Here is a 25,281-nt window from a genome sequence, read left to right on the forward strand (position 1 = left end):
TATATTAATTAAAATCTAAGTAAAAATCTTAGATTTTTATTTTATATGCTGCCTCAGTTATGCTAAATGGCATAATTGCCATTTTGGTCCTTTTTTTCTTTTAATCTATAATTAAACTTTCACACTTTATTCAATTTAATCCTTTTATCCAATTATCCTTATTTAAGCTAAATTCACTTAATTAAACTCTAATTAACCACTCTGAAATTTTTAAATATTTTTGATAAATATTTACGGATCTTTTTTTCTTTTTTCTTTTTTTTAGTAACGAAGACTTGAAAATACACTTTTCCAATAACCGCAAAATTCAGGTTATTACATTTGTCACCAAGTTCAATATCTATATGGCAAGAATTAGCAGAAAGGTTTTCAGTAAAGTATTTTCCACCGAGCAAGAACACAAATTTGCGAAATAAGATGACCACTTCCCAACAATTGGATTATGAGTTTTTGTACGACGCATGGGAAAGATTCAAAGAATTGTTTCGTAAGTGTCCACATCATGGGGTTCCTTATTGCATCTAATTAGAGACATTTTATAATGGTCTCAAAGCACACATAAGATTGATGGTTGATGCTTCTACGAATGGTGTGATTTTGTCTAGTTCTTATAATAAAGCTTAAGAGATTATCGAAAGGATCGCTAGCAACAATTACCAATAGCCGACAAATCGTGCAGCTTCAAGAAGATGAGTAGTTTGAGTTCATAAAGATGCTCTCACTTCACTCTATACTCAGGTATCTTCTATATCCTCTACGATAAAACAATTACCACTAATAATTCTAATAATTTTTCAGCTCAATCACCAAGTCGGTATAAGGTTTATGAAGGATATTTTGTCCAATAAGAAAAGACTTAGTGAATATAAGACTGTTGCTTTGACGAAGGAGTGCATTCTTATAGAACAAGCTACATTCAAAATTGAAAGACCCTGGAAGCTTTATGATACCCTGTAACATCAGGGAATCTTATTGTAGTAAAGCTTTGGGTGACTTAGGAGCAAGCATCAACTTGATGGCCAAATTTATTTTCAAGCTATTGGGAATAGGTGAAGTAAAACCCAATATCGTGACACTTCAACTTGCAGATCGATCTTTAGCATATTATGTTAGATTTTGAAGCAAATAAGGAAGTTTCAATCATCCTTGGGAGACCTTTCCTAGCTACAGGAAGAATGTTGATAAATGTGAAAAAATGAGAACTCACAATGAGAGTTCAAGACAATAACATTTAATGTTCTGAAGGCGATGAAATTTACCGATCTGACAGAATAATGTTCAGTAATGGAGGAATTAGAAACCTTAGTTTCTATGGAATGTGAGAGCAATTTTGAAGAAGACCGTTGGAGAATACTTTAGGGTTTGAACCTTTGGAAGATGAAAAAGGTAATGAAAACATGATTTTGATGGAAGCCAATCTGAGGAGTTATGTTTAACCATTGCGGTTTGAGCTGCTAGAGTTGGAAGTTCGAGAATTTACACAACCAAGTTGTCAATTGAGGAACCGCCTAAGCTTGAACTCAAAGTACTTCCGTCCCATTTAAAATATGTTTATTGGCTTGTAATTGTTTTAGCAGAACTGACAGAACACTAATAAGAGCAACTGATTGTTGTTTAAAGGAAATTTAAAAAGGCAATTGGTTAGACCATAGCTGACATATGAGGTATAAGCCCTTCATCCTATACGCATTAATTATTTTAGAGGAAGGTTAGCGAGGTAGAATTGATGGGCAAAGGAGACTTAACCCTATCATGAAAGAGGTAGTATGGAAGGAAGTGATCAAATGGTTAGATACGGGAATTATCTACTCCATCTCAGATAGTTCTTGGGTAAGTCTGATACAGTGTATACCAAAGAAAGGTGGAATCACTATTGTCGAGAATGAATGTAATGAGTTAATTCTGACGAGAACTATCACGGGTTGGAGAGTATGTATTGAGTACATAAAGTTGAACAAAGCCACTCGTAAGGATCATTTTTTGTTGCCTTTTATGGATCAGATGTTAGACCAACAGGGAGGTAAATAATTTTACTGCTTTTTAGATGGATATTCGGGATACAGCCAGATAGTTGTAGCACCGAAAGAACAGTATAAAACTACTTTTACTTGCTCGTATGGTACATTTTCTTTGAGGCGAATGCCTTTCAGCTTATGTAATGCACTTGCCACATTTCAATGATGTATGATGGCAATTTTCACTAATATGGTTGAAAATTTTGTTGAGGTTTTCATGGATGATTTTTCTATTTTTGGTAACACTTATAATGTTTGTTTGAGTAATTTGGCTAAGGTACTAAAGAGATGAGAGAAGACAAATCTTGTCCTTAATTGGGAGATAAGTCATTTTATGGTTGATGGAATTATCTTAGGACATAAATTTTCCAAAACAAAATTGAAGTGGATAAAGCAAAGGTGGACATAATTGAAAGATTACCCAGTTAGTGAGAAAAGAGTTAAAAGTTTTTTAGGCCATGCTGGTTTTTATCGTAGGTTTATCAAAGATTTTCCAAAAATATCTAAACCTTTGTGTATGTTTTTAGAAAAAGATATTGTTTTTTATTTTAACAAAGCATGTTTAGAAGCTTTTGAAGAATTCAAAAGCTGATTAATCTTAGCCCCAATAACTGTTACACTTGATTGGAACTCACCTTTTGAGTTGATTGTGATGCAAGCGATTTTACTGTTGGAGCTATGATGGGTAAAAGAAGAAGCAAATTGTTTCATCATATCCAATACTCAAGCAAAACTTTGATAGGAGTCTAGATCAATTATATGGTAACTAAAAAAGAACTCTTTGCTATAGTTTTTACTTTTAACAAGTTTTGTTCATATCTTATAGGTACCAAAGTCACAATGTTTACCAATCATACTGCCATTAAGTATTTACCCACGAATAAACATGCTAAATCGAGGCTAATTCATTGGATACTTTTACTCCATGAATTTGAACTTGAGATCCAAGATAGAAAGGGTGTTGAAAATCAAGTAGTTGATCATTTGTCAAGGCTAGAACAAAATAAGGTAACTTCGTCACTTGTTCCAATTAATGAGAATTTTCCTGATGAGCACATCTTTAAAGTAAGTTGAATTTATCAAACACCTTGGTTTGTTGATTTTGCCAATTATTTAGCATGTGGAAAATTCCTTGAGAAATGACATACCAGTAAAGAAAGAAATTCCTTCATGACTGTCGATATTATTTCTGGGAGGATCCATTTTTTTTACACAATGTGCAGAAAACATAATCAGAAAGTACGTAGCTAGAAGTGAAATTGACAAGATTTTGTATCATTTCCATTCATCTCCAAGTAGGGGACACTTTGGTAGTTCTCACACCATAGTGAAGATTTTACAAGCAGGATTCTTTTGGCCTACAGTTTTTAAAGATGCGTATTCATATGTGAAAAACTGTGATAGATGCCAAAGAACCAAAAACATATCAAGGAGGAATGAGATACCCTTGATAAATATTTTAGAGGTTAAACTATTCGACATATGGGCATTGATTTTCTAGCCCTGTTTCCTTCTTCTTATAGGAGCAAATATATTTCAGTAGTTGCGGGTTACGTATCCAAGAGGGTTGAAGTCGAGGCATACCTAACAAATGATGCTAAGGTAGTCATATAATTCTAACATAAGCATGTATTTACATGGTTTAGGACTCATAGTGCTATGATTAGTGATGAAGGATCTCACTTTGTAAATAAATGGCTTAAGTGGTTGCTTGACAAATAGGACATGAAACATAAAACTACTACTGCCTATCACCCACAGTCAAATAGGCAAGTTGAAAAGGTGAATCATGAAATCAAAGGTATTCTTGAAAGGGTAGTGCGCCCTAATAGTAAAGATTGGTCTTGAAGGCTCGATGATGCTATATAGGCCTATCGAACTACTTTTAAGAACAGTTAGGAATAACTCCCTATTGGCTAGTTTTTGAAATGCATGTCAATTTTCACTTGAGTTGGAAAATAAAGCTCACTGGGCCTTGAAAAATTAAATTTGGATCATAAGCAAGCCGGAGAGAGAAGGATGCTACAGCTTGATGAGTTGGAAAAGTTGATGTGACACCCCTAATTTGACCCTAGTCGAAAAGTGGTTTCGGGACCACAAAATCAAGTCATAAAAATAATTAGCCGTCATATTTTATGACTATTATATGTGAATATGAATGTGTGAAAGTTTTAAGCTTTGATTTAGTAAATTGCATGTGAATTTAGTCGATGGGACTTATGTGTGACACTTTTAAAATGTGATAGTTAATCTATAGGGCTCAATTAGTGCATGTCATATGAATAAAGGGTTTGCATGTCAAATATCCCTTATGAATGAGTAGTGGCCGGCCATGGATGGGTCATTGAGGATAATATGAATTCTTTTATTAGCACTATGAGTTTAGAAAATAAAAGAATGAATTAAGAATGATAAAACATGAGGTGAGTGGGAGGAGAAACCAAAGTTGTCTCCCCTTACTCCCCATTGCCGTGACTTGTGAAAGGGGAGGAAAAACAAAATCCTTTCTTTGTTGTTCATCATGGCCGAATAGAAGAAACAAAGGAGGGGAAGAATTTTTGGTCACTTGAGTCATTAAAAAGGTTAGTATATTATGTCAAATTGTGAAATTTGATCTTGTTTTAGGTAAATAATCATGACTCTTACTTAGCCCATGCTAAAAATTTGTAATTTTGATGGATGATTGGAGCATTCGGCTAGGGTATAAAGGAAAGAACACCAAAGGCACTCGGTCATTTGGTGTTGGGAATTAAGGTGAGATTTCATGTATTTTATTTTTAATATTTGCGAAATGTTGTTAGTTTTGAAGCTCACAACATGACCCATATGTTAATTTTTGTGAATTTATTTCATAAAGCATTCGGTCATGGCTTCAAGGATTAGATTGTGGATGTTTTGATGATAAGTGTTTATGGATGAGGATAGACTAATTAAATTTGCTATGAGGGGCAAGTTTGAGTAAAATATCATTCGGTTATTAAAGTGAAGTATGAAACTTGTGCTTAATTGTGGAATGCTATAATTAAATTGCTAATATATGTTTATATACTTGCCGAATTTGAATTAAGGTGAAAGACGAGGTAAAGAATGAGTTTGAGTTGAAAATTTATAATTGTAATTAAATTGATAGCATATATTTTTATATTAGCCAAATATGTGCTAAAATGAGAAATGAAATGAAGGATTAAGTTTGAATATTATTTGAGTGGTCTCAAGTATTGAAGCAAGCCCATGGCAAAATCTAGTTAATGGAAAAAGATGACATTCGGCCAAGGAAGTTTTGTGATAGTATTTTTTTTGGCTAAGGATGCTTTGTATGTTATGCATGATGTGTTTAATGTCTTGATGAACAAGTAGTCATTAAATGAGGCTAAGCTTGTGAAATTATGAGTTTGGATGAATATATATATGCATTCGACAATGTGTAAAATATTGATTGTTTTAAATGGTTCGTAGTTAAGTGGAAATGGAAGCTTGATAATAAGAAAAAAATCTGTTAAGGATGAGTAAGAGGTATGTGCATTCGGCCATTAAACATGTGCTTAATTGTTGATGAATGGTTGTAAAGAAAATACATATAGGTCAAATATAGCCTTGGATAAGAAGATTTTTATGTATTGAATTTGTAACATGGTTATGCCGATTGTGAACATGTGATAAAGAATTATTCAAATGGTTGTTTAAATAATATTCGGTTTATTAGTGTATGCATAATTAGTTAAAGTGTAAACTTTGCATGTGTATTAAAGGTTTTTATGTGATATTCAGCCTTGGGAAATCTAAGCTTATAAAGGTTTGAATGTTAATTGGGTTGTCTCTTTAATGGCCGAATGTGCTAAAAGCTAATGCATGATTTAGTTTAATCGATGTAATGATACAAATTATGATATTTACTTGTGGTTTTGAAGTATAGAAAATTTGTTAAGTTGATTAAGTGGTTGCCGAATGTGAAATTTAGGTAAGGAAATGTGTACAAATAATATTTGTATGGATAATTGGTTTAAAGGGGTCGGCATTATACATTGTTGATATGGTGTTATTAATGTAAAGCACTTTAGTATAGACGTATATACATATGGTCACTTAGAACGTATTGAGATGGCCGAATAAGACTAACGATGAGTATGCCTTGATTTTCTATAATACTTAGTAATTTGTTTAAGGTGATTAAAGATGTGTACGATTATTTTATATTGTACTAAAGAGAGTATTAATGCATGTTTGGTACTTGAGATGATTGAGGTGGTGATCTCGAAGCTAAATGTTATAAGGAATAAGTGTATTTCTTGCAAACCGAATTATAGTATAATCGAATGTGGTTTTACACAATAGTGATGTGATAAGTTTAAATTTGGTTCATTAGCTCAAGAACTCAAGGAAACGAAGTCGGATCATGGAAAAAAGGGAAATTGGTCGAATAGTCGGAATTGACGTACATTAGCAATCGAGGTAAGTTTTAAGTATTAATGCCTATAATGTGATTGAGTATGATATGTTAAGCACATATTAAAAGAATCATAACTCTATTGTAAATCTTTATGCATATAGCCTAATGGTTATTATGAAGTATAGGTAAGTTATTGATATGATATGTTGCCAAATGGATATGATATTATGAAGTGCTGAAAGGATATGTTAGAAGAGTAAAATTGTGATAAACCTGCTCAGGACAGCAGCAGTAACATGAATTCAGAAAATCACCATAAATTCATGGATTTGAATTAGAGTCTGAATGAGACATGAAATTAAAGCTTAATGAGTCTAGTTTCTTATAAAAGAAACCGTGTAAACAAAGGAATTTCTGATAATGAGGAATTTGATTCGTAGTGAAGAGTGGTCAGATTAGTCAAACAGTGAAACAGGGGAAAACTTAAGAAAAATCTGGTGTTGATTGGCCCAACCTAAAATTCTGGAAATTTCATGGATGGAAGATATACGAGTCTATATTCAGGAAAAATTAACGGCAAGTGATTTGGAGTTTTGTAGCTCCATTTATAAACAATTTAGTGACCATTGCTCAGGAAAAACAGATCGTAGTGAATATGTGATGTTGTTGTAAACATGGATAAAACTTGTTTTAGTTACTCATAAGCTATTGATTAAACCCATACTTGAATTCTAAATCGTGATATTGTAAGCTTATGATAATTCGAATATGAAATGATAGTATGGCGTAAAATTGAATTATTCATTGGAAAGTGATGGATGTAGATTCGGTCAAGCCCAAGTCTGTACATGATAGTATATGTGGTATGTGAAGTCTAATTGAATAAATGTGAAAGTGTATATGTGTGAATAGGGCCGAATGGCCAATGTGATGAAAGTGAACATGTATATGTGTGATAAGGCCGAATGGCCAATGTGATGAAAGTGAACGTGTGTATGTGTGATAAGGCCGAATGGCCAATGTGATGAAAGTGAACGTGTGTATGTGTGATAAGACCGAATGGCCAATGTGATGAAAGTGAACATGTATATGTGTGATAAAGCCGAATGGCCAATGTGATGAAAGTAAACATGTATATGTGTGATAAGGCCGAATGGCCAATGTGATGAATGTGAACATGTGTATGTGTGATAAGGCCGAGTGGCCAATGTGATGAATGTGAGCATGTGTATGTGAGATAAGGCCTAATGGCCGATGTGATGAATGTGAAAGTGTATAAATGTGATAAGTCCCGAAGGGCAATTGTGGCAGTACTATATCCGGGTTAAAACCCCGCAGGCTTTATGCGAGAATATTATCACTGATTAATGTTCGTAAGCTTCGTGCTCGTATTATATCCGGGCTCTAAAGACCCGATGACTGCGTGTGGGATTATGTCCGGGTAAGACTTCGTAATAAGAGTTGCTTATAAATATATTCAATGCGAAAGGTTAAACAGGTATGTACTCCAAGTCTATATGTGAGCTTGATTGCACTAAATCATAAGGTAGTTATGTGATGCATGTGAGAGCAATCTATGAGACTACTCTTATGAGTATGTGATATCGGATCAGTGTGAGAGGTGATGGGAAATCATACGATATATCTATGTCACATGAGCTCACTTTTACGTGAAAGTTTATCTGCCTATTGTATATGATGAGACGTGCGTATTCGGAAAGGGGATGGTATGCCCGAAGGAAGAGTGAAATAAGAATACGAACAACTATGTTATAATTTGATTGTTATCTATTGCCACTGCTTAAAACTTACTAAGCATTGTAATGCTTACTCCGTTTACTCTGTTTCCTCTGTTTTATAGATCTCATTGCGAAGCTACAGGCTCGGGATCGTCAGCAACTAGTCACACTATCACTATCCACGGTTTGGTACTGCTATGTTTTGGATTGTCTTATGGCATGTATAAAATAGACTAGTGGCGGAAGAATATTTTGGTTAATGTATATAGCCATGCGAAAATGGCTTACATATGTTTGAGCATAATGTTATAATCATTTGGTATGGAATGGTTAATCACTATCATAATTTGTGCTATTCATGCTAAAGGGGCTAGTTGAATCATAGAAACTATTAAATAGGTAAAGTCTACCTTAAAGGCAGATGTTGGCAGCAGCAGTGATGTAGATTTGGAAAATCACTAAAAATAGTATGATTGGAATTAAATAATGAATAAATTATGTAAACGAACCTTGATGAATCTATTTTCATAGGGAAGTAACGAAACGATCATATGGACAGTATGTTAAGAGTTATTGAGGTTCTCGTGGGACAGGGCCAGAACGGTTTCTGGACTCCCTGTTCCGACTTTGGAGATTTATTATAAATTAACCAGAGATAATTAGGAGTCATGCTATATATGTACAGATTCCTCTCTGAGTCTAGTTTCTATAGAAACAAACGATATCAGTATTGAAGCTCTGTGCAGGGAGATATCCAATTCGTAATGCGCAAGGGTCAGTGTAGTCGATCCCTGTAACATGGGAGACTTTGACTAATAAACTGTACTAATTGGCCCGACCAAAAATTCTAGAAAAAAATATGTAGATGGGCATATGAGTCTAGTTTCAGGGAAAAATCACGAAACTGATTTTCGAGTTGTGAAACTCAAGATATGATTTTTAAAGCGACTATTACGCAGATTGGCAGTGTTTGGAAAATTTTTAAGAAGTCTGTTAACACCTCGTGTTCGACTCCGGTGACGGTCTCGGGTTCGGGGTGTTACAGTTGAGGTTATTTTCATACGAGAATGCAAAGATGTGTAAAGAAAAATTTAAGAGATGGCATGATAGTCGTATACAACCTCATGAATTCAGAGAAGGTTAGAAAGTGTTGTACAATTCGAGGCTAAGGTTATTCCTTCGTAAGCTCAAATCCCGATGGAGAGGACCTTATACCATCTACGAAGTTTATCCATATGCAACTGTAGAATTGTACGACAACCATGGAGGTACATTTAAAGTTAATGGTCAACGTCTCAAACACTATTTGGATGGTGAAGTTGAGAAATTTAAAGCCTCTTTCAAATTAGTAGACCCTTAATTTTTCATAATCTTACTTTTTAATAAATAATTAGAAATTATTTTTCTTCAATTAGTACATTTAATTAATTTCTGTCTAATGAGAATAGAACTAAAATGGGACCATTGTGAACCCTCCAATCTTTCCTGGAAATTAATTTAATGTAATCTTTTAAGAATAAATTCTCTAATTAACTTTGAAAATTTTATTTCCATTTTAACCATTGTTTTTATTTTATTTTATTTGTTTAATAAGGGAGTCAAATTTGCCCAAGTACTAATCAATTTATTTTATCTTAGGCAGACTAGTTTGTAAATACAGTTTGAGCTCAAGGCTTGAAACAACAAAGAGGACAAATCTACTCCACCTTGTCATCCAAGGGTTCCCTAGAAACCCTAATTTTGTCGGCACTTTTTCCGTTCCTCTATACTTGCGGCCCAAGTCACCCTTGTAGATAAATTTTTGCTAAAGTTTACCCTAATTCACCACTATATAAACCCTTCTCTACCACCAAAATTTTCACAACCCTTCAAGCACTTAGCTTAAACCCTAGCTAATCATTCTTTTACCTTTTAGCCATTGGCCTACATCCCAAAAAATTTCCCTAATTTTTTTCTCTTGCCACAAAACCCTCATTAATTTTTGCCACGAGTATTTTGTCAGAGGAACCTTATTGACACCGCACGCCTATTGTCATCGCAAACATCTTGCTACCATCCCTTGCTAATTTCATATCTCTTCCTTTTTCGAAATTCTACATGTTTTTTGGGAAAAATCACCATGTCTCGCAAAAGAACTAGATCTTCTAAGATCTTTGCCAAAAATCCAATTGTGATCCAATATGAGGAAGCAAAAGAAAGGTTTGATTCCATCTTCAAAAATCAATCCATGACGCTGGAAAAAGGTTTCAACTTGGAGAGCAATAATAAGTTGGTTGTGCCATGGCCAATATGAAAGACAATTGATGCCCTCAATTGGAACTATTTTTGTGATGCATGATCATTTCCCGAAGAGGAGTTAGTTGGAGAGTTCTATGCCAACCTAACTATGTCGTATACTACTGAAATTATTATTTGCAGGAAGAAGGTACCCTTAACTTCTATGTCCATTAATGATTTGTTTAACCTACTTGATGTTGAAGAAGATGATTACTTTGCCACGATGACAAATATAAATTGGGATTTTCTTCAACAAGTGCTTAATGTTGTGACAAATCCGGGATCCCAATGGATTAGAAGAAAGTATGGTAGTCATTCTTGCCGAAGGGAATATCTAAAACTAGTGGCTAAGGTATGGTTTTAATTTGTTCGATATAGTTTTATTCCTATCTCACATAGTTCCACCATTTCGATAGAACGAATATTGTTGTTGTATACAATTATGATAGAAATCTTTATCAATGTTGGGAAGATTATTCTTAAAGAGATCCACGATTGTGCTAGAAAGATGGCAGAAAGTGCTTACTTCCCATCATTGATAACTTCACTTTGCTTAAGGCCTAAGTTAAAATAAAAGCAAACCTGAAGGACCCATATGTTCAAGGTTGCATCATAGCCCATGATCTTGAAAGGTTAGTGGAGAATGTCCAAGAGCTAAACCTAATTGAACCAAGTGCACCAACAAAACAAGAAACTAATGATTCGTCGAACAAATCTGAACGAAAAGCTGACTTAGTTGATGAGACAGATGAAACAGAATCTAAAGAAGAACCGATAAAGGAACTAGAAATTTCTAAACAAGAGAGGAGATGAATGTTGATGAGCCAGTTGAACCAAATGTTGATCCTAAGTTGACCATTCTTATGCCCACTTCTTCAAATACTATGAAGAAATTAGAATTTTCAATTATGATGGATATGATGAAATTTATGCATAGCCAACAATAGGCTTATTGGAAATATGCGAAGATTAGAGATTGAATACTTTTAAAAATGTTTCTAATAATTTTATTCCTAAGTTCCCAAATTATATTTTCGAGTCATGGAAGGAAGATGAGGATGAAAGCGAGAATGAAGCATCAAAGGAGGAAGACAATGGGGTAAGTCAAATAAATAAAAAAGGGGAATTTCTTGTCTTTAGTATCTATTCCTTTTTAGGTTATTTTTATTTCCTAGCTAGTATTGTTCTTTTGCATAATAAATAGGATATTGCAAGCATGAATAAAATAAGCTCTATGCCTCTTCATTAGAAACAACAAAGTGATGTGGTAAAAGGAATGAAGATGTTTAGGATTGGATTGTTAAGAAAGACTTGGTACCTAAGCAAGCTTTATGACACACCTCTCTTTTCTTACAACCCTACTTGGTGTTCAGTTTTCATTCATTACTTTGTTTTTGCAATGAGGACATTGCTTCCTTTTAAAGGGGGATAAGGCAACATTTTGCATGAAATTTTAAATTTTGCAAGTATGTTTCAATCTTTTCACGAAGTATGCTAGAATGAATGAATGCTCAGAGAGAATTTTTGTTCATAAGTTGGTTCAAATGCAAACATGATTTCTGATTTTATCTAAGTTATTCTTATGTTATCTTTAGTGATGGAATGCTTGTATGCTCATTAGTCTTACGTACTATTTGCCATGAAAGTTTAATTTCTTTGGAAGTAGACATGCATGAAGGCTTAAGTCTTTAGAATTGACTTAGTAACTTTCTTGAGGCGAAATCCTAAAAGGTATAAGAAGCTAAACATGATATAGGCACGTTTTCTTTGGATCGTTTAAGCCTTTCAAGCCGACCTTATTAAATTAACCCTTAAAACTTTACTTTTGAGCTCAATGGCTTGTTTATTGCAAATTACCTACATTATAAGCCACATTATCATCTTTTTAATTTTATCCTATTTTGTGCACCTATCTTAACTAAAATTTTCTTGGTGATCAAAGTTTGAGGAAAAATACAAAAGATGTACATGTCCTTCACATGTTTAAAAAAAGAGAGATGAAAGAACAAAGAAAAATTTGTTCAAAAGAATAAAGAGCAAATAAAAGATTTCTCAAATTCTAAAATATAAAATAAAGAACAATGAAGTTTGCTCAAAGCCTGAAAATAAAGGTTGAGCATGAGTTCAAAATAAGTTGGGGGTGTTCCAAAGACCCATTTGTATGAAGGTTGTGATACAAAAAGATCCAAAATAAAGTTAGGGTTAAGATGGTTGAACCTAAAAATTCACTTATCTTTATCCTTTCCTTTAGCTTAGCCTTATTACAACCTAATAAAAGACCTATTGAGTTGATGATTATACCCACTACATTAGTGGAGAGGAATTTCTAAGTTCAACATATGAAGACCACTAATTAAACCTTGTGATTACTACGTTTAGATTGATAAGGAAAGTCTATTGATTGGTGAATGTTATATATGACTTTGAAATGCATGCATACTATGACTCATGTTGACATTATGTTGTATTTAGTATAAAGTTTGGAAATAATATTTGCATTCGAGCTACTTATCAATAAAAATAATTTGTAAGCATGATTTTAATGATGCATGATTATGTGTAAAAAGTAATGCTGCTTAACCAAATTGCAAAAGTTGCCTTAGCAAAAGTTTGTTGGGCCTGAACATTACTCAGGATGACCAATGGTTTAAGTTTGGGGGTGTGTAAACTTGAAATTATATAGAATTTTTTATATATTTTTACCACCTTTTGACTTAATAATTATATTAACCTTAAGTAATTGTTAATAAATTAAGTGGCTTTTACTTAAATTTTAATATGAGACATGAATTTATGAAGTACATGAAATTATGCTTTATTACATGATTTGTGTGCATAAATTATATTATTTTCATGTTAATTATTAATATGTGATTTTTATTATGCTGTGGGTCCATGGAAGATGAGATTACCATAAGGATGCATGGACATGGACACATCCACCTTAATGGGATGGTAATACCATGCAAAATTGGGTCATAAGGATGCTAATTTGACCTAGTTTGTAACAGCCCATTTTTCAGTGAGAACGAGATAGTGGTTTCGGGACCACAAATCCGAGTCAAAAAAAAAAATTATTTCAATTTTATTACATGGTCCATAATATGTTAGAAATGTCATGAGAAAATTCTGATAATAAAATTTTATCGATTTAGTGCTTAATTACGTGATGGACTAAATCACATAAAATGCAAAAGTTGAATTCTAGTAGCTACAAGGATTAAATAGCTATGGAATTCAAAACTAGAGGTCCTTATATGGTAATTAGACCATTAATGAAAAGTTAGTGGATATTTTGGATGATTCATCCATGGAAAATTAGAAAAAGGCTAAGCACTAAATTGGAAATCAAAATAATTAAAAGATGATAAATTATTAAATAGGAATAAAAATCATTTTATATCATCTTCTTCCCCAAATATTCCATGGAAACCTTAGGAAAGAGGAAGCAAGCTTTCTTGGCCAAATTGGGTAAGTTTCCTTGTCCCATTTTTAGTAATTTTGATATTTTTTGAAATTGGGATAGCTTAATCTATCTATTTAGGGGATCAATTTGAAAGGTTATCAAAGTATGGAAATTAGGTTATGGATGAATATGCTGAAAATTTGAAATTTATGGTAGAAAATGAAAGGTTGTTGATAGATAAACAACTTTTACAAAGTGATTTTTGATGAAAACATGATTTAGGGACTAAAATGTAAAGTTGTGAAAATTGAATTTTTTTTTAATTTTATAGAATATATGTGCTGTAAATTTTATGGTGAAATTTTGGTTGGCTTGGAATAGTGAGTAAATTGCATAAATTTCATTTTCCGAGCCTAGGGACGAAACTGGAATTTATGGAAAAGTTAGGGGCAAAATGGTAATTTTTCCTCGGATATAAATTGAGTCCACTTGAATATGAAATGTGATAAATTGATGTTAAATTTACTCGTATAGATTCGGATAGACCAAATCCGAAGCTAGAACGAGGAAAAGAGGAAAATGTCATATTAGTAGATTTTATGTACACGAACATTTGTTGAGGTAAGTTCGTGTAACTAAATTGTGCATGTTTATATGCTTGAATTAAATGTTGTGTTTGTGAATTGTATAAATATTTTATATATATGACATTAAAAATATATCTGACAAAGCCTAATCAATAATAATGCCCGATAAATGATAAATGATAAAAATGTTACTTATATGGTTGAAATGAATGTGGAATGTAATAGCCCAATTTCGGTGGAACCGAAACAGTGGTTCGGGACCACAAATCCGAGGCAAAAAAAAATTATTTTTATTTTATTGCATGTCCGTAATATGATAGAAATGTCATGTGAAAATTTTGATAAGAAAATTTTACTGATTTTGTGTTTAATTATGACAAGGACCAAATCGCATAAAATGCAAAAGTTGGATTCTAGTAGCTAGAAGGATCAAATAGCTATGAAATTAAAAACTTAAGGTCCTTATATATGGTAATTAGACCATTAAAAAAAGTATGTAGATAATTATAGTGACTCATCCATGGAAATTTAGAAAAAGGGCAAGGACTAAATTGGAAAGTGAAATAATTTAATTAATTAAAAGATGATAAAAAAGAAATATCATCTTATTTTATCATCTTCTTCCCCAAAAAAATACATGGAAACCCTAGGAGAGAGAGAAGAAACTTTCATGTCCAAGTTGGGTAAGTTTCATTGGCCCGTTTTTAGTAATTTTGATATTTTTGAAACCGAGATAGCTTAATTTATCTATATAGGGGATAAATTTGAGAAGTTATCAAAGTATGGAAAATGGGTCATGGATGTATATGCTTAAAATTTGAAATTTATGGTTGAAAATGAGAGGTTGTTGATAGATAAACAACTTTTACAAAGTGTTTTTTGATGAAAAAATTATTTAGGGCCTAAAATGTAAAGTTGTGAAATTGAAGAAAAATGTTGAATTTATATGAATACATGTGCTGTAAATTTTGTAATGGGATTTTGGTTAGGCTTGGAATGGGGAGTAAATTGCACAAATTTTATCTTCCGAGCCTAGGGACGAAATGGGAATTTATGAAAAAGTTAGGGGCAAAATGGTAATTTTTCCTAGGATGTAAATTGAGTCCACATAAATGTGAAATGTGATAAATTGACATTAAGTTTACTCGTATAGATCCGGGTAGACCAAATTTGGAGTTAGAACGAGGAAAAGAGGAAAATGTCAGATTAGTAGATTTATGTACACAAACATTTGTCATGGTAAATTCATGTACCTAAATTGTGTTTAATTACATGTTTGCATTGATTGTGTTTATGTAAATTGTATAAATTTCATAAATATGTGAAATGATTACATATCTGATCAAGCCCGATAAATAAAAATATTTAAATTAAATGATAATGTCTGATAGATTATAAAGGATAAACGATGAAAATGTTACTTTTATGCTTGGAATGAATGAGAAATGTGAACATTTGAATTGTATAAATGCATAAATAAATGAGATTGACCACATGCTTGATAATGCTTGAAAGATGCAAAATTTCGTTTGAATAAATAGAAAATTCGATGGATATGTGATTTCCCGAAATGAATGAGGTCTTGCATTTCTTGCTCACGAGATTTAGCTCAGAAAAGGAATCTTATTGACCTTATTATAGAAAGGATTTAGCTAGACGGGTAATCCTAATATAAGTCCTCTCGAGCATATGTTATGGATTGGGTTTAGCCTGGATGGGTAATCCAGATCAAGCTCTTTAGAGCATATGTCATAAAAAGGATTTAGCCTGGACTGGTAATCCTGTTGTATATATGTGTGGCACAAGAGTGTATTCTCTGAAATAGTACCTTATAGGTATCACTGAACATGAATTGATGAATTTTGATACTATATGTGTATCCATCAATGTTCCGAACAAATTCAACGGGTAAAAATCTTGACATGAAAGGACATGAATAAGAAATGAGTTATTACACGTAGTTGTCTGAAATCCATGAAAATGATGCTACATGACAATTGACATATGAAAACATGAGATGATGATATTTGTACATGGGATTCTTTTGATGAATATGTTTATCCTTGGTTATAATCTTGTACACTTTAAGTGTACTGCTACTCGTGTGACATTGCTATTTCGAGTAAAATGTGTAAAGTTTTTATATGAAATAATCTGAACTTGAGATGTGTTATATTAAAATATACTTGAGATATAGTAATGTGAATTATACATGTTGTGGAAAGCATATGTGCAGTATATGTGCATGGAAACTTGATTGTTATTGAGCCTATACATGTTTTTGATGTTATTATGGAATATATGACTAACAAGGGCAATGAGGATATGTGTAGGGCTTGAGGTCAAAATGAATGAATGTGTCTTACATAGTTACCTTAAAATAGAATAAATGGTAAGTTAATTACCATGTTATATGAACTTACTAAGCATTTTATGTTTACTTAGTTTTATTTCCCTATTTTACAGTAAATTGGAAGCTCATTGGATTGGAAAATTGGTGGAGATCACTCACACTATCCATCAGCCTATACCAGTATATATGGTAAATCAATTATGGTCGTAATGGCATGTATAGGTTATATTGGCCGTATTGGCATGTAAATGTAAATGATGATTGTAATCGAGCCATTGGAATGGCTAGTAATGGTTTGTTTTGATATATTTGTATTGTCATACTATGGTAGCTACATATATGTTAAGTAGTTGATCAAATTATGTCTAACATATGGACTAAACTAAGGCAAGATTAGGAACATGTATACATGAAATGATATGCCTTGATGAATGATGGAATTTGATTGATTTGAATGCTTGAAATGGTTGGTATCTGGATGTGTGATTCAAGTTCAGGTCATGGGTGTGATTTTGGGTGAGATATGAAGCTAAGAATGGCTTTATTTTTTCCACACACGCGTGTGTCTAGATCGTATGAGACACATGGTTGGGTACATAGGCATGTAGTTAGGTCGTGTGTCCCCTACACCCTAATTTTAAGATGCTCAGAATTGAGCACATGGGCAGAGACACGTGCGTGTGTCCTAGCCGTGTGTGCTACACAGGTAGAGACATGGGCATGTGTCTTAGCCGTGTGTGCTACACGGCTTAGAACACAAGCGTGTGTCTTGGTCGAGTAAAACCTGCACCTGATTTCGAATTGAATTAATTAACCACACGGCCTAGCACACAGGCATGTAGCATGGCTGTGTGCACAAGTTAGATAGTTACATGGAGTCGAACACGGCCTCCAGCACAGGTGTGTTCTAGGGTCACACGGGCATGTCCCTTGGACCACACGGGTGTGTGAGCCCTGTACCTTGGAAAACTTTTAAAATTTCGTGAAAAATTATTAGAGTTTCTGATTAAGTCCCGACTTGATTCTAATGCTCGTTCTGCGCCTCGAGGGTCCATTTAAGGGACAATATGAATAATCTCGATTATGAACAGAATTTTACAGGAATTATCTGAAAATGTTCTAAAAGTCTAAGTAACACTTCGTAACCCTTTTTTCGGCGACAGATACGGGTTAGGGGTGTTACATGGAATGTGTTGAATTGAATTATATGAATTTATAGATGTATGAAATAATCACATGCCTGATAATGCTTGAAAAGTGTTAAATCCTGTTTCAATAAGTGAAAAATCAATGCATATGTGATTTCCTAAAATGAATGAGGTCATTTATTTGTTGCGGACGGGTAATTCTCGAGCATATGTTATAGATTAGATTTAGCCCGGACAGGTAATCCAGATTAAGATCTTTAGGGAATATGTCATAAAAAGGATTTAGCATGGACTAGTAATCCCGACTAAGCTCTATTGAGTATATATATTGGAGACAGGATTTAGCTTGGACTGGTAATCCTGACTACACTACACCAAAATAGGGTTTTAGCGGCGTTTGAATAGAAAACGCCACTAAAAATGGAATAGATCGAGCATTAGCAACGGTTTTAATGAAACGCCGCTAAAGATTGACCTATAGCGGCTCTTTTTTAAAAACGCCGGTAAAAGATTAAAGAGAACGACATCATTTTTTCTGAACTTCAGTGGCATTAGCGGCGCTACTCAAAAAACACCGCAATAGATCCAACATTAGCGGGCTTTTAACAAAGCGCCGCTACCCAACTAACGAAGAGATCTTGGCGGAACTGCCACATATGAAATTGAGCACAATTTTGAAAAGAAATAGCCCACTTGCCTCTCGAGAAGAGATGGGAAACATGCTCAATATCATTTGATTGAATAGTTGACCCAGCTCCTTGTTGTTTGAAGAAACCCTCCACTTCAATTGGTATTTTTTCACGAAAAGCTTAAATAGAACGACGTTGTTTATTTTGAGCTTCAGTGGCATTAGCGGCGCTTCCTCAGAAAACGCCGCAATAGTTTGGGTTTTAGCGGCGCTTTTTGAAAAATGTCACTATAGATCTAAACTATTTTAAGGTTAATGGATTATGAGTTTAAGGGTTGGCGTTTAGGCTTGATGGTTTATGTTTTATGATTTAAGGTTTCGGAGATTGTAGTTAAGGATTTAGGGTTTAAATTAATTATTGTTTTATAATTTATATATAAAATTAAATAATCTCTTATATAATTGTAAAAGAGATAATATATTAAAACTGTAACAAATTATTTATTGAAAAATAAATAAAAAAGTAACAGATTGATATGGATATATAGGTAACTATCTATTTTTGATAGGACGAAATTATAACAAATTAAATAAGGTCTTATTTTTATTTTGAATTCGATTTTATTTTGATCATATCTAAAAGCGACTTTATAAACAATATAAATTAACTACACCATTCACTTAACTATGGGAAAGTTAATTTCATTTTAGTTACTTAATTATGAAAAGTTACACTTTGATAAATAAACTATTTAGAAGTTTTCATTTAATTAAGTTACGAAGCTGTTAAAATCAATGTTATATGGCTTTCTCTAAACCCTAACCCCTAACCCCTTATATCAATAACCCTTTAAATCTCAAACCCTAAATCTATAGTTGTAAATCATAAACTATAAACCTTAAACCCTAAATATTAAACCTTGAATCCTAAACCATAAAACCCTAAACTATAAACAATACTAAACCCTTAAACCCTTAAATATAGATTCCTAAATCATAAAATTGTAAACCTAAATCACTAGACCTTAAATTATAAAACGTCTTAAAACTATAAACCCTAAATCTTAAACCATAAACCCTAAATCCAAAACCATAAAACCTTAAACTATAGACAGTAAACCCTTAAATACTACTTAAATACTAAATCCTAAACCTGTAAGAATAAATTTCATATGGATATATATTGATATATATATTAATGTGAAAGAACGACACAAACATATAAAAAATGGGAAACCACATTTCAATCTCTATTCTTTAAATATTCAAATTTTATATTACCATGTAATGTTTTAATAAAAAAGTTAATAATATTAATTATTTAGATTAATTAAAAATATTATAAAAATATATAGACTAAATGATATTAAAAATTAAAGTATATGCAAATAAATCTGACATTTAAATATATTAGAGAGACCAAATTAAAATTTAACCATGTATTAATAGTAAACAATAATAATAATAAAAGAGAAAAAAAAGGATTTATATTGCATACTTAGTTGCGTTTTAGAAAAAAACACCGCAAACATGTATTAATACTTTAAACTATGTCGTTTTGAAGCTTTGTTATTAGTGGCGCTTCTAAAAAATGCCACAAAACATCTATTAAGAGAATGTAAAACGACGTTGTTTACATCCTTCTTATTAGTGGCGCTTCTATAAACGCCGCAAAAGGTGTGATTTACTAGCGTTTTCACTAGAAAATGCCACAAACATCTATTAGTAGATTGCAAAACAGCGTCGTTATTACCAAGTTATTAGTGGCGCTTCTTGGAAAAACACCACAAAACATCTTAAGAGATTTCAAAACGTCATCGTTTTATAGCCTTTTATTAGTGGCGCTTTTATAAACGCCACAAAAGATGTGAAATACCGGCGTTTTCCCTAGAAACGCCACAAAAATCTATTAATAGATTGTAGAAACTGCGTCATTTTATAGCCTTTCTAATTAGTGGAGCTTTATAAAAACGCCACAAATATTTTTGAATAGATTGAAAACGTCGTCGTTTTTTTGAACCCCATTTGCTCTTTACTTTTGTAACAGCCCAAAATTGACCCTAGTCGGGAAGTGGTTTCGGGACCACAAAACCGAGTCATAAAAATAATTAATTTCCATATTCTATGCTTATTATGTGTGTACATGAGTATGTGGAAGTTTCATTCTCCAATTTTGCCAATTGCATGAGAAATTATTAAATAGGGATCGATATGAGACATGGTGAAAATATGATAGGCTAATTTAAAATGGTCTATTAATGCATGTTGTGAAAATGATGGGTTTGCATGTCAAATTACCCAAAATTTGAGCTAGTGGTTGGCCATGCTATGGGTGGAAACATGTTGGGAACATGTTGGCCTAGTGAGGTATGTAGGAAAAAAATAAAATAAGGAATATGGGTAATAAAGAAAGGAAAAACAAAAAAATGAGTGGTTGTTTCCCCCCCCCATTGCCGTGAGCTAAAGAAAGGAAAAGAAAAATTTTGTTCATCCTTTTTCATCCTCTTTTGACCGAAAATTCTAAGGAGGAGGAAGGAGTTCTTGCTTCATGTTTGGTTTGGAAGAGAATTAGGAGGATGTTTGGCCATGCATGTAACTAGATTGAGGTATGTTTGATATTATTCTTTGAGATTCATGTATATTTTAAGTTGTAAGTTTGAAATCTACCTAGCCATGGTTCAAACTTTGTTAAATGATGGAGATGATATTCGGCCATGCATGTTACATTCTTGGTTGGTATTTGATGTTTGATGTTGTGGTGATGAGGCATGAAGATGAGTTAAGATTCGGCCTAGGTGGAGTTTGTGTTAATGCCATTGCATGCTAAATATGAAGCTTGTTAATGATGCATGTGATGGTGGATTGATGATTCTTGAATCTCTTTTTTTTTAGCATTTTTGAGTGAGCACATATGTGCATTGGTTGCTAGATGGGGAAGAATCGGCTAGCAAGTTGTGTGCTAAGGCCGAATATAATTTTTGTAGGTTAATGAGTAATGCATGTGCTAAATTGATGGAAAGGGAGAGGATGCTTTACTAGTGTATAAATGATATAAAGATTTTAGAAATTATTTTTTGGTTAGGTGTATGTATGATTAGGTATATTCGGCCATATGAGTAAATATATAGATGATGTTAAAATTGATTATGTATAATGGGCCATATAGGGTACACATTGTGATATTAACTTTGATTCTCTATAATTGATCAAGTGGGTGATTAGTAAGGGTGATTGCCGAATATACTAACATACATATGCATGTGTAATTGGATTGTAAATATTTAGCAAGGCGGTTAAACTAGTTGATTTATTGATTAAGCTCAAGGAGTTAAAGGAGGAGAATCGAGCAAAGGCAAAGAAAAGATCATCGAGTAGCCGAGTTGGAACCATCTTACCCAACACAAGTAAGTCATTAAGCATATCTTTGGTATTGATTTAAAGGATCGTAATACCTATACCATTGTGTTTAATGAGATGAAATGTATACAAATGTATATGTAAGTAGAGATGAAATTTGTCGAATGTAAAAAGGAAGTGAAGCCTATTGAGTGGCTGGTTTTCGGCACTAAGTGTGCGGGCAATAAGTGTTCACGGTCATGAGATTGGCACTAAGTGTGCGGGTTTAAATTGTACAGCACTAAGTGTGTGAGTTTAAAGTACATGGCACTAAGTGTGCGTGGTTGATTATTAAGCACTATGTGTGCGAACCCAATATATTTTTTCTATAAATTATTTACATTAAGGGTGCGACCTTACCAAGTCGATTTTGGACAGCGGAAAAGGTAAGTGTGCGAACTTGAAATGCATGGCATTAAGTGTGTGAGTTTAAAGTACATGGCACTAAGTGTGCGCGGTTGATTATTAAGCACTATGTGTGCGAACTCAATATATATTTTCTATAAATTATTTACATGAAGGGTGCGACTTTACCGAGTCAATTTTGGACAGCGGAAAAGGTAAGTACCTTGAGTTCATGGCTAATAGGCGCTATGTTTATATTTGGAGTTGAGCTTGGTAAGTTTTGAACCTATGTGACGATTATAGTTGAAGTCACGTACATAAGGCTCATTGTGGAATAGGTGAAAGTTCGTTTAATTGTATGATTATAACGAAAATAAAATGATGTATGAAAGGCCAATGTAGGACTTGGTATGAGATTGAACCATAGGGTTTAAGGAACTATGGTATAGTTTGGTATGGATGGAGTACTTAACCTCATTTCATTGTTTCCTGTTGTGATAATTTTATTAATGGATGGTTGTGGAATGCTTATGGCTTACTGAGTTATATACTCATTCGGTGTTTGCTTGTCACCTATTCTAGGTTTCTTGGACTCGTCTCTTTTTGCGTGATCGTGCCGTCGTCGAAGTCATCACACCGACTAGCAAGTTTGGTACTTTCTTCTTAGTCGGCTTAGGAGAACATTTCGGCATGTATAGGCTATTATGTTGTGTTTGAACTCTGGTATGTAAACTTTTAGCCATGCGAAAATGGCATAAATGTTCGGTTGGGTTTGGTTTCATAACGTTAGGTCGTAAATATTGATAATTCGACCTTTTTATGCCATATGTCATGGTTGATTATTTTGGTGTTAAAATTCATGATATGGCAATAGTGTAGTAGGGGGATGTTTGACAATGATTAGCCTTTGGCATGGCTAGTCATGATCATAATTTGTGATATGTATGACGAATTACTAGTTAGATCAAGGAGAAATCACGAAATGGGCATAGTTGCTTTCGTAACAGATGCTGGCAGCAGCAGTGACGTGAGATTGAAAAATCACTAAAAATAGTAGGAGTGGAATTAATTAATGAATAAATTATGTATTCGAAGCTCGATGAGTCTATTTTCATAAAGAAGCAACGAAAAGATCATATGGACAGTATGTTAAGAGATATTCGGGTTCTCGTGAGACAGGGCCAGAACGGTTTCTGGATTCCCTGTTCCGACTTTGGAATTTCATTATAAATTAACCAGAGACAATTAGAAGTCATACCATATATGGATAGATTCCTCTCTGAGTCTAGTTTCTATAGAAACAAACGGCATCAGTATTGAAACTCTGTGCAGGGAGATATCCAGGTCATAATGCGCAAAGGTCAGTGTAGTCGATCCCTGTAACATGGGATACTTTGACTAATAAACTGTACTAATTGACCCAACCAAAAATTCTAGAAAAAAATATGTAGATGGGCATATGAGTCTAGTTTCAGGGAAAAATCACGAAACTGATTTTCGAGTTGTGAAACTCAAGATATGATTTTTAAAGCGACTAGTACGCAGATTGGCAGTGTCTGAGAAATATTTTTATAAAGGGTTTAAAGTCTGCTAACACCTCGTGTTCGACTCCGGTGTCGGTCTCGGGTTCGGGGTGTTACAACTTTCCCCAGTTCAATTTACCCCGATTACTTCCTTTGCTTCATCTGTTTCAGAAATCCCTAAAATTTCCCATTACTTCCAAACCCTAATTTCAGAAATCCCCTATAATTTCCCCCAAAGAGATATCCTCAAATCGTTTTCCCCGAAGTCCCTTTGATTTGCTCAGCTATCAGTATTTATCCCATAACTCCAAATCAAAAATTTTGATTTTGCACCCTAACTGCATCTTCGTGTTCCCCAACTGAAACTTGATCTTATTCCCCCATTTACCCAATTTCTTCTCTCATTTTCCCTAACTGCGTCTACGTCTGCGCCTGCCTCTTCTCTACGCCGCTGCAGCTGGAATTTCGAGTCCTATACTATAGGTATTGTGTTCATGTTGTTCATATACAACAGTTACTGTTTGCCCATTGATGCCACATTGTTTATATATTTAATATATTACTAATTCATGTTTTAATCATTTCATTGATGCCACATTGTTTATTATGAATGTTGACATGTATATAAATTATATGCAGGATAAATGACACGAGAGTTGAAGTTGTGATTAGGCTTTTAATTTTGACGAGAATTACTTACGCTTGTTGATTAGACTTGGTATTCTAGCAGCTTTCATGAGAAATTTCACTTTTGGGCTTTAACTGCTTAATTTGCCTTGCCTTCTCTCTTGCTTTGCTGTTGTTGCTGATTTATTCTGAAAATAACAATCGAGCAAGCAGAAAATCTATTTTTCCAATAATATTTGAATATGGTTTGAAGTAGACATCCATATCGTGTCACCTGTTTAAAATTCTTAAATTGGCTGAATCGAACTACTTAATATGTTGGTTGAGAAAATGTAATCTTTGTTGGCTGTTGTATTTCATCTTCATAGTCTGATTCCATTTTGTTTTTATAAGTAGCTTGACCAAACCAAATTCCGTTTACTAGTTTTTCATTTTCTATTCGTTGACTTGGGCTATAATCACTTTCATTTATTATTCCTCGTATTATTTTTTTCATCTCCACAAATTCTTTATATGGAATGCTTTGTTTATTACCCTTTTAACGTGAATAATTGATAATTGCTCATGCTAGTTTATGCATGCATCTGGTTATAATTTTAACATACATTTTTTTAGGAAAATATGGAGCTTTGGAAAGATGGTTATCAGGGTGATGTTATCGAGGAGTACACAACATATGTTCTTGTCACTGAATTTGTATGTTTATTGTTGTCTAATCTTTTCTTTTCTTTTTTTCTTACTTTTTTCCACCTTAGGAAGGGTTATCAAATCCTAAAATTATTACTGTTGGGAGGGTTTTACCTAAATACTATCCTTGAGACTGTAAAATGAATGAGTATACATATGGTTA

At 33.4% G+C, this 25,281-nt stretch overlaps 1 non-coding gene across 1 annotated transcript; it reads right to left on the minus strand.

Annotated features, from left to right (window-relative positions):
* Positions 1 to 402: 402 nt before the first annotated feature.
* Positions 403 to 509, minus strand: LOC121203902 (small nucleolar RNA R71). The gene has a single exon (XR_005898834.1). It is a non-coding gene; the product is annotated as a small nucleolar RNA R71 (small nucleolar RNA).
* Positions 510 to 25,281: the final 24,772 nt, after the last annotated feature.

This window comes from Gossypium hirsutum, chromosome A07, assembly GCF_007990345.1.
Source record: "Gossypium hirsutum isolate 1008001.06 chromosome A07, Gossypium_hirsutum_v2.1, whole genome shotgun sequence".
Classification (NCBI taxonomy): domain Eukaryota; kingdom Viridiplantae; phylum Streptophyta; class Magnoliopsida; order Malvales; family Malvaceae; genus Gossypium; species Gossypium hirsutum.